The sequence below is a fragment of the Diabrotica undecimpunctata genome, chromosome 8 (assembly GCF_040954645.1).
Source record: "Diabrotica undecimpunctata isolate CICGRU chromosome 8, icDiaUnde3, whole genome shotgun sequence".
NCBI lineage: Eukaryota > Metazoa > Arthropoda > Insecta > Coleoptera > Chrysomelidae > Diabrotica > Diabrotica undecimpunctata.
The window spans coordinates 112,567,552-112,579,032 of NC_092810.1; the positions used below are offsets into that span (position 1 = coordinate 112,567,552).

Genomic DNA, 11,481 nt, shown 5'->3' on the forward strand with positions numbered 1-11,481 from the left:
CCAATCAGAGATTAGAAATCATTCGGGCAATTATTATTTTGTTGGTTATGCGCCTAAATAATTAATTTAAATAGCATTCAAACCAATCACGAAGATTGCGTAGCCACGAGATTTTACGTCTTCCTACGCTTCTTCTGCCTTTGAGTTTGCCCCGCATTATATTCCTTAATAGTTCGTATTTTTCACCTCTCATGATGTGCCTCAAGTATTCCAACGTTCTGATTTTTACGGAATTTAAAATTCGATAAAACTAATAAAAGCAAACTTATGACAAGATAACTAGAATATTTGGGAGGTAGCTGCAGTATAAAACGCTATAAGTAGAGAGATAGGAAAAATATATCTAACAATATTTGGATATATAAAATAAAAAGATGAAAGAAGACATATATTAAACATATAAAAATTTCACAAATGATAAATGCACAAAAAAATTATTAGTGCAAATTGTTCCCCGAGAAATGAAAGAGAAGGCACCATTAGAGAAGATGAAGTTATTTATTATACAATACACATTTTCACAAATACAGTACACAGTACTTAATTATGTTAAATGACCTCAATTACGGGTAGGTCAATATCTAAATCTGAATTATGTTTGTCAAAATCATTAACCTTTTAAAAGTTTTACAAGTTTATAATTCAATTGTCCGCTTTTATATCTAATGTTGGATCATTTTCTATTAACACCTAAAGTTTTAACGTGTTTACATCAATTTCCACTCTAACGCAGAGTGCAGTCAGGAATTCATCAATCAATGTGTCACTATTATAGTATTGAAATTAATCTTTGTTAAGCTTAATTGCAAATGCTTTTGTTTGATTTAAATAAAATACTTATCACTTTCCTTAATATCCTATAAGAATCGAAATCGTTTAATCTAATTTTGTATAATACTGTTGTATTATTTGAAATACTGTTATTTCTCAGGTTGTTGAACTTGTCTCAGGTAGATGAAATATTCAAGTAGTATTATTTTTGTGACTTAATGCCGAGAGCAAAAATTGAGGACAGTACAAACATTTTAGTATTATGCATAAATATAAAATGCACAAACAGAAAAAACACATGAACAATAAATAAACTCACAGGAACACATAAATCAATAACAATGGGGTAGATAAGATTAAGTTTTATAACAGCTTATGCTCGCAAATAAGTTTCAAAAATAAATTTTCACTCGAAATTTTAATAACGGAAGTAGATATTTGTACTCATTTTTTTTTTCATTAAAGATTAATTTTAAATTTGTTGGATAAAAGTAGCTTTCAGGTTTTAAACCTGTTTCTTTGACAAGAGTAGTTTAAATATTTAGCTAAATACAAACAGTTTTTAGAGATGTTGGAGAATTCAATGCTTAGTCACAACAGAAACCCTGGATCAGGATAAATAAAATCATTGGATCATAGGGAGTGGATGGAAGACAAAGAGCTTAATATCACTTGGATAAAAAGTATTAAAAACGTATTTTTTGCATGAAGAAAGTGTAAGAAATATTTACCAATGTCACCCAATTTTGAAGAATTGGATATATAAATTTAATGCTCAGTTACACCAGAAACCCTCAAAGCAGAATACATAACCATAATAAACACATTAAAAATGTCTAAGGAACACAATTTTTTTTTATATAGACATCAAGTTTGATTAAATTTTAAAAAGTGATATACCTTTATAATGCTTGATTAGTCAGCAATAAACTGAGCTCAATTTTAGTGTAATATCTTTTCTTTGACAGACAATTTATGATGAAATAATCAAAGAAAAGTTAAGAAGCAATAATTTAATGGACATTTTTAACATAAAAGTCACTATCAAAGATAAAAATCTAACAAAAAATGTGTATTTTCTCCAGCAGCATTAATTACAGCTTGACACCTCCTTGGCATGCTTACAATTAAATTATTAATTTGGTTATGGGTGCAATAGGATACATTGATGTTTAAACATATCTTGAAGACCTTGTCTAATATAAACATTGTGCAGATGAGAAACAATCTGTCTCTGAAACATATCCAATACATGAATGGGATTAAGATCTCGCGATTGTTCTGGCCACGATAATATTGTAATATCCTCATTATGAAACCAATCTCTTACTGTTGCTGCAGTAAGTGACCTTGCAATATCTTGCAGGTAACGTAAATTAGGACCTACAGTAGTGGAAAATGGAAGGATAATAGATTCTAAGATACGATCAATATATTCAGATTGATTCAAAGGGCATTCTACAAAAACGGGAACAGTTCGATGGTGAAAAATTATTTCTGCCCAATCATAACACCCTGTACATGCCTGAGTCTTCCTTGTCGACCAGGTCCTCTCCAAACTGTCACTCGTCAGGGTAGTGACAAAACCTAGCTTCATCTGTGAATTATACAAAACTCGCTCATAGATATATATGTGTGTGGTTTTTTCATATTGTTCTTTTTAGATGAACTGATGATGCTTTCTGCTTAAGAAAGCGAAACGTCTTCAATAAATAGATGAAGTAGCCATCAACTTTGTCTTTTTTCTCCACCTTTTGACCGAAAAAACCCACCACTCTTCTGAGTGATCCTTAATTTATATATATATATATATATATATATATATATATATATATATATATATATATATATATATATATATATATATATATATATATATATATATATATATATATATATGCTAGCTTCAATTATAAAAGAAAATGATAAAATGTCAGCCGAAAGTAAGGTTGCTATATTGTTACATACAATAGGGCCAGATGCTTTGAAGATTTACAATAACTTAGATGTAGATGATACAAGAAATAGTGATTATACTAAAGTGCTTGATATGTTTGAATAGTATTTTATACCCCAGTCAAATAAAATTGTTTTGAGACACACATTTAACCGCACAGTTCAAAAACAAAAAGAAACTATTGATCAGTTACAGATTTAAAAAGCTGGCAAAATATTGTAATTTTAGTAATTTAAAAGATAGTCTTATTAGAGACAGAATTTTCTGTGGAATGCAAGACTCTAAATTGCGAAATAAACTACTAAGAGAATGTAAGCTGACACTAAATAGTTGTCAAGAAATATGTCAGGCTACAGAATTGACAGAAATGCAAGCGAAACAATTCCGTAATGAACCAGAGGCCACGGTACAAGCTGTGAATAGTAGAAAAGTTTACTTTAAGTATACTGAAAGACCTAGCAGTACTAAATTTAAAAACAAACTATATGAAGACATATCTAGTAATCAACAGCAATCATTGTAGAGTCGTAATAAATGTAATAAATTTCATATACCAAATAGATATCCAGCTTATAGAAAACAATGCACAGACTGCAAGTATTATGGGTATTTTGCTAATTTTTTTGTTGGTTTGGTTAACATAGAAGCAAGTAACGCCAAGAATGAATGTATACACTAAACATGGTCACAACATTTAGTCAGTACGGCAGAGAAAACTGATGCAAAGCAGCGCTTGCATCTCTTTCTAATGGGCCGGATTTTTTGATATGATATAAATGACCAATGTGAAGGTCACGTGGTCGATAAACCCAGCCCATTAAAAAAAGGTGCAGAGACTGCTTTGCGCCAGTTTTGTCTGTCGCACTGAGGGAACGGTAATGTATCGCAGCGACCAGTCTATTTGTATTATATGTCTACGATAGTATCGTCTGACCTAACCTAACCTAACCTAACTTTACACGAATTAAAAAAGCATTATAGGAATTAATAAATTCACGATAAAGTTGAAATGTTTATATCTAGTAATATATTCTAGAAATTGTAAAGAAACAGTGGGAATATAAGAAAAATAAAATTATTAATATACACTGGTTACTCAGGGAGAACTCAAAAGTTAAACTGATGTAAAACTACCATGAGTTGAATAATGGAAAACCTTTCAGCAGATGCTTGTAAAATTCTGTCAAATATATAAATAAATAGATACATGATACAAATGCAAAGAATCAGTAGACGGAATTTAATGAAATAGAAGATGCACCAGAAGAGTTCTTGCGACTATATAAACTCACGTAATTTCCACAAGTTATATACGTTATGGTTGTTAGGATAACAACAAAAAGATATTAAACAATTTTGGTAACTACATATATAGAAAAACAAATGTGCAATTTATATCCTAAATACCAAATTGATCCCTGTGATTCAAATATTTTTCGGTGACTTGTAAACATTGGAAGATAAACAAATAACCAAAACCCAAAGAAAGTTCTTACGTCTATAGATATTCACATACTTTACATAATTCAATAATATACATTTTGTTTTAGGATAACGCAATGTAAGCAATAAAATGTATTGAATAATTTTAGCACCACGCCTTTTGAATTTTTTCAAACAAAGGCTAAAGTGAAAACACTGACACAAAAAACTAATATGCAGTTGATGAACATTTAAGTGCAAAATAATGTACAGGGTGTCCCAAACTTGTATATCTTGCAGGGTATACCGAAAACTAGATGTGATAGAATAGTAGTATAAATGTCATGACTTCTTTTTTCGTTAAAGTAACGATTGCTCGATCATCGATATTACACTCATGGACAAAAATATCGAATATTTTGGAATTTTCTAATTTTTTTTGAAAATAAATTATGGACACTCAAGTCGATTATGTTTAATGAACAATTTTAAGTTTTTATGCGAAAAAAATTGCGAAAAAAAATGCTTAATGCTAGGTAAATAAGGTTTTTTTACTCTAAACTTAAATGCTAACTTAAATTGCTTAAACAAGCCTTTTTAATTGAAACAAGTGCATGTTCAGTAACGGGTATTCCCCCTCTAGCTTTTATTACTGCTTGCATCCTTCTCGGCATGCTTGCAAGTAAATTTTGGACATACCCTTGGAAAATTGTATTCCATTCATCCCGTGCAGCAAGCCGAGGCTGCTCTATCGTATTTGGAATGGAATTTCTTTGTCGTATGCTGCGTTTTAGCCGATCCCACATGTGCTCTATTATATATAAATCCGGACTAAATAGTAGCCAATCCAATCTTCGAATTTGGATCTCATCAAGATAATTACTTACTATGGCAGCGTCATGAGGTCGAGCATTATCGTATATTAACATGAATCTGTCATATCCAATGTAACCAACATGTAGCAAAACATGACCTTACAGGATATTTTGAACGTAAATGTCACCAGTCATCCGTCCAATCACTTCCACAAGTGCGGTGCGTCCCTCCTAACTAATACCTCCCAAAGCATTATGCCACCACCTCCAAAACTAACGGTCTGGACAAGATTGTAGGTGGCGAATCGTTCTCCAACTCTTCTGTAGACGTGGTTTCGACCATCTGGCGTATATAATAGGATTTTGGTCTCATCAGTGAAAAGAACATTTTTCCAGTTGTGAATATTCTAATGAATATGCCTTCTTGCAAATTCTAAACGACGAGTTTTATGATTTTGGAGAAGACGTAGAACTTTTACAGGGCGTCTAGGCTTCAATTTTGCTTCTTTTAATCTTCTTCTAACTGTTTTTGAACTACTATTCACTTGTCTGACGTTTCGTAGCTTATTTCTGAGGTGCATAGATGTCAATGAGCGATTTCTTGTAGAAATAAGAACCAAAAAATCGTCATCAATTGCGGTTGTGCACCTGGGGAGTCCTTGACCAGGCCTTCGTACAAATTGCCTATCTCATGGTACCTTTTTAAAATATTCGAAACTGTAGATTGATTTCTCCTGGGTCGCCGTGCAATATTTTTTTGTGTTTATCCTTCCTCGTACCAAATTACAATCTGTGCTCCTTGGGCTTCATCGCAGTATCAAATTGGTGGCATATTTGTTTTAAACTTAGGTGAATCAAAACAATATTTAATTAAACTTAATAGATTAAACTAAAATAATCGAATTAGTATGGTTTTTTACCTTTTTTTTTTCTTATGTAAAGAAGGTGTTTTATGATAAAATGCATGAACGACATTAAACGCTGAATAAACGTCAAAATAAATGTCAAAATATTTCAAAGCAATTGAGTACTTCAGCCTACTATATGAGTAAAATGAGTAATCTAAAATCATTTTAAAATAATAGTGACTACAAAAAAAGAATTGAAAATTCTTTGAAAATTGAAAAAGAATTGTACATGAGTTTATATCGATTGTATCGATTCATCAATAGCTCCCCATATTAGCGATACCGGGCGATTATTGAAAAATGTCTAAAATGACAAGGTTATAAATCTTCTTTATTAAACAAAATTTTAAAAAACTTATTGAAACTTTTGATAGATATGTTACGGAAGGGTTCAGTGGCTCACAAGTTTTTATTTTTTGGGTCTCCCTAAGGAGATATGATATCAACTTATATATAGGGTGTCCCATATAAAAAAATAAGTTGATATTATATCTCCTTAATGAGACCCCTAAAAAAATGTTCGTGTGTCACTGAACTCTTCCATAATATATATTTGTCAAAAGTTCCAATTAGGTTTTTTTAAAATGTTTCTTAATAAAGAAGATAATATATAACCCTGTAATATATATTGGGACACCGTGTACATAAATGTACTGGGAACATATGAAAGGTCACACTAGGAGAGGTCACAGCCATTTTGTCAGTTTTAATTTCTATTGTTTTGTTTCCTCAAATCAAGTAGAGGGAAGAAGTAGTGTATCTTCATCACAGAGTTACTAGATGCCTTATACTATTGAAGCAAAGATACATTACAAATCCTATACTTCAAATGATATAATCCATACAAATATTAAAAAATTTTAGTAAAACGTTAGTTGTAAGTTTAGTCACAAGATACGAAGTTTTCTTTAACACTATCTAAAACGATAATTACAAACAAACTCAACAATAACACTAACAAACTAACTAATAGTCTAAACTGATATAAATTCTTTAGCAAACTGATTCAAAACCAATAAAGAAATTTAATAAAATACCGTAGGCATGTTGATAATATACCAAAACACGCTGAAAACAAAGACAGACAAAAAAAAAAAGAAATTTTAGAAGGCTTAATTTTCTTCGAAACGACACCAAAATCACTATTTTATTCAGGCAATACATAATACTATAAAAATATGCATTACGAAAGAAAACAGATTTTATTTGGGGCTTAATACAAATTAAATGAGCTCAAACCACATCCACACAATTTCTTCAAGAATAAATACTTTTTTGAATAGAATTTCAAGCACAATGATATCAATATCGTTGTGCTATCAATATGGCATCATCACCATCATCAGTTTACTTGCAAGTTCAGGTGCATCACTGAACTTGCAAGTAAACTGTCACAACTATTTAACAAAATCTTAAACGACACAGAAACACCAGAGGAATGGCATAAGTGCATCACAATCCCCATATTTAAACAAGGAAAAAAAATTGCCCACAAAACTACAGAGGAATAACCCTCCCAAATACAATGATAAAACTTTTCACGAGTATTCTTAAGGACAAATTGGAAAGGCAAATCAGTAATGCTGAAGAACAACAAGGTACAACAACAGTATTTATAATAAAACAAATAAAAGAAAAAGCTATAGAGTTCGGCATGCCAGCGTATATTTGCTTCATTGATCTGACAAAGGCGCTTGACAGGGTACACCTGGGAGACATTCTAAATGTATTAATAGAAAATAAAACACCGACCAATATAACAAAGATAGTCCATAACCTAAATAACAACAATTTAACCCAAGTTAGAGCAGGAGACCAATTCACTGAAAATATTCCAACACCAGGAGGAATTAGACAAAGCGACAGTTTAAGCCCCTTTTTGTTTAACCTACTCATGGGCAAAATTATAAACAAAGTAACATCTCTCAATCACGGATACAGAATGGGCAACAAAAGAATTGGTATGGTGTGTTACGTAGATGATGCAGCAATTATTGCCGAATCAGAAGATGATCTTCAGAAACAGCTCTTTCAGTTCACCATCACTTCCTTCAAGTATTACCATCAATATGTAAAATAGATCAACTGCTTTGTTCTACTGACAGTAAAACCTATATTGATTGATTGGTCGTAGTTCGAGAAAGAAATAATATCGCATGGAATTGCAGCTGATTTCAAAACAAAATTTTGTCATAAAATAAATCAATAGTGCTGAATTACTTGAACGATATAAATGTTTATAATGGTATTAATTTAATAAACAAAAAACTATGTTTATATAGTGTTCAAATAAAATAGATATTGTTTTGAAAATATCTTCTTGTCGTATTTTTGGTTTTAGCTATTAAATTTTCTAGGAATTAACTATTTTTTGAGATATTTCGACTTCCAGCTCTAAAATTGTTGGCTAAATACAATATTTTTAACACATTATTTCGGTTTTTGTTGTTAGGAAATAGAATTCTACTAATAATTTAATTTTATCTGCCTTACTCATAATGACTATAGTTTATATGTAAAGTTTAATGTAGAAAACTTTAAAATGGTGTGATCAGTATTGTTGAGATACATTTTTGGGATAATTGTAATGGAATAAGTCCATTTGATTATATTTAATCAACTTTAACAAACTTAGGCACAGAAATAATAATAATATCTGTAATAAAAGTAAGAACTTGGTAATACATTTAGTTTACTCTTTAACTCGACATAAAACTCTTATCTCAATTCTTTGTCATTCTAGTGACACTACTAAATTATATCAGTATATTATTTTAAATTAATAAAATATAATCCAAGTATGTTCGTTTTTAACCAATATGTTAATACTTTTTTTATTGCAACTTTTAATATCGGTAAACAGATCTTCTATATTCTATTGAAGAATTTGCTAAATAATTTGCTTGGTATTAATGAAAAACAATCGAAATGTGCTATAGAACAATTTTAAAAGTTTCTTGGGTGGAGACGATTCACAACTCCACAATACTAGAACGTCTCAGCAAGACTACTGAGACTATAAAAACATCAAGAAGAGAATGCAGGAGTACTTCAGATATGTAATGAAAGGTCCCAAATATAGATTGCTACAAAATATTATCTAAGGGAAAATAGCAGGCAAACGCAGTCCAGGACGAAAAAAGACTTTATGGTTAAAGAATTTGCGAAATTGGTATGGTATTGACACAATCCTGCTAATTAGGGTGGCAGAGAATGAAATTACGATGGCTATGATGGTAATCAACGTTCTTAAAGGGCATTATACACAAAGAAGAGAAATCATATATTATTACTATTTTTCTGACAGTAACTATACCTGTAGATATTGATTTCAAGTAATCCAATTCTCAAATAAAATCGTCCCAAGAACGTACCTTAAAAATACGGACTATATCTATGAGAAAATTTCTGTCATAGGGAGTCGGGCAGGTAAATTAAAATGATTACCAAAATTTTATTTCTAAGTAAAGAAAACAATAATTTGTTTAATTAAAAAAAAATGTTTTTTGACGACGATTTCCGAACTGGATAAATATGATTAAAAATATTTCTACTTATATTTGTGGTTAATTCACAAAAAATATAATAATTACATAAACCACAACTACTAACTGTGTAAGGTCATATATTTTTATGTACGCGACTACATATATTCTTGTTTTTAAATAATGCCAAATCTATATGGATCAAATTATAATTTTCATTGACGAAATTTGTGTACATAAAACAATAAAAGAACCACAGGAAGTCTTATGTCTGCAGAAACTAACATAGTGGTTAAATTTTCTATTTGTTATTAATTGAAAAAAATCCTTGTCAAAGCCACGCCTTTTTGAATTTTAGTACTTAATTATTTTTAAACCAACTGTCCAATTATAATTGTAAATACAACAGTAAACTAGGTCACTTCTCTGTATACTTTGCAAACAATCCATCGTTTACTTTTTCTCTCTAATAACTTATTTCACATCACTCGATCAACCGGCCCTCCGGCAATCACACTTTAAAAAAATATTAATTCTCAGTAGGTATGTGTGTCAGCCCACAGCATTATATAATATTTGCTTTATATGTCGCAGGGGTACTAATCCAGTATTCGATCAACTGATAAAAAAATCAACTAACTCACCGTGTCTGTAATCCACCAAAATGAACTAGAAAGTAAACACACCCACTCTTATAACAAACACACTGTATATACTGTATGTGTGATCTTACCTTGCCTATACGGTTACTTAACTTGAAATCTTAAGTGGAAGAGTGAGAGTCTTCATTTATATGTTAAGATGTACGTTTCAGAGGGGATTTCTCTTAATTCGCTGGCGTGTGGTACTAGTGGAACTGTGCGAGTACGAGATGTCCCTCAGCTTCGAGGTGTTTTGATTGTTTTGAGGATTTTACCATTAGCGGTTCGTCAAGTTTATCCTCCCAAAACGATTCAAAGAGTGGAGTTTATTATTATTTCATTATAATTGTCTAACAGTCAATTGCACAAAGAATATAAACATTAAATATTACACTTTAAAAATACGGTATTATATAAAAGAGGGTAAATAAACATATACCTATACTGCCCAACTAAGGAAAAGTGCCGTTAGTCCAAAAATATTGAATATTACCTAAGTTATATATGGTTTCCTACATTTTTAACCATGCAGAACTCAATGGGCTACTCAAAATTGCCGTATCTCTAACAGGGATTGATATATAAAAGAATTTTTGACAATATGTGCATCAAAAGTTTTAAAATAGTAAGCACGACTGCTGTAAGTATAATAGACTAACCAATCCAGTAACTCCTTTGCACCTACTGCGTTTATGCTTAGTACACTGGACTTACTGCAGTCTTGCTTAGTGGTTGTTTAAGCAGCTGATGTACATACTGCATTTTATTTATATTAACTGTAAATTATGATATTGGTTTATTTACTTGGAATGTGCGTACGCTGTATAGTGCAGGTAAACTAAGAAGTCTGTCCAATACACTTAATGAATATTCAGCAGACAATATAGCACTTCAAGAAATCAGGTGGACAGGTAGTGCTAGCCTAAAAAATGCTAGCCGAATTAAAGGCAGGTTCTTTAATTACAGCATTATCAATATCCATGCTCCCACTGAAGATAAAGAAGACGAGGAGAAGGACATATTTTACGAGAAACTGGAAAGCACTTACGGACAATGTCAGAACAATGACATAAAAATTATTATTGGTGATTTTAACGCTAAAGTCGGCCAAGAGACTATTTACCGACCCACGATCGGCGAGCATAGTCTTCATGCTGTCAGCAACCAAAATGGTTTACGCCTGATTGAACTCGCAGCATCATTGGAAATGGTGGTAGTAAGTACATGTTTTCCTCACAAAAATATCCATAAAACCGATAATCGACATTTCTCGGACGTACTAGATGTACGAGCATGTAGAGGTAATATAGACTCCGACCACTACTTTGTAAGAACAAAACTCAGGGCTCGTATATCAAACGCTAAGAAGGGCCAGAGCACAAAATCTACTAAATATAATACTGATGTTCTAAAATCTGAAGACGCTAGGGATAACTACAGGAACATTTTAAATGAAGAGCTGACAAGAATCGACGAAAATAT

General features: G+C 31.3%; 1 protein-coding gene across 2 annotated transcripts in view; it reads right to left on the reverse strand.

The window, feature by feature from the left end:
• The window catches only part of slf (C-type lectin domain-containing protein slf), an 83,375-nt gene extending 73,129 nt beyond the window's left edge, over positions 1 to 10,246 (reverse strand). Inside the window, exon 1 of one of the 2 annotated variants that reach the window (XM_072540765.1) lies at positions 10,092 to 10,246. The gene's annotated coding sequence lies outside the window, so the exon portion shown is untranslated. Of the gene's footprint in view, positions 1 to 10,002 lie in introns of both variants that reach the window. The other variant, XM_072540764.1, reaches the window with a different exon arrangement.
• Between the last annotated feature and the right edge of the window lie 1,235 nt (positions 10,247 to 11,481).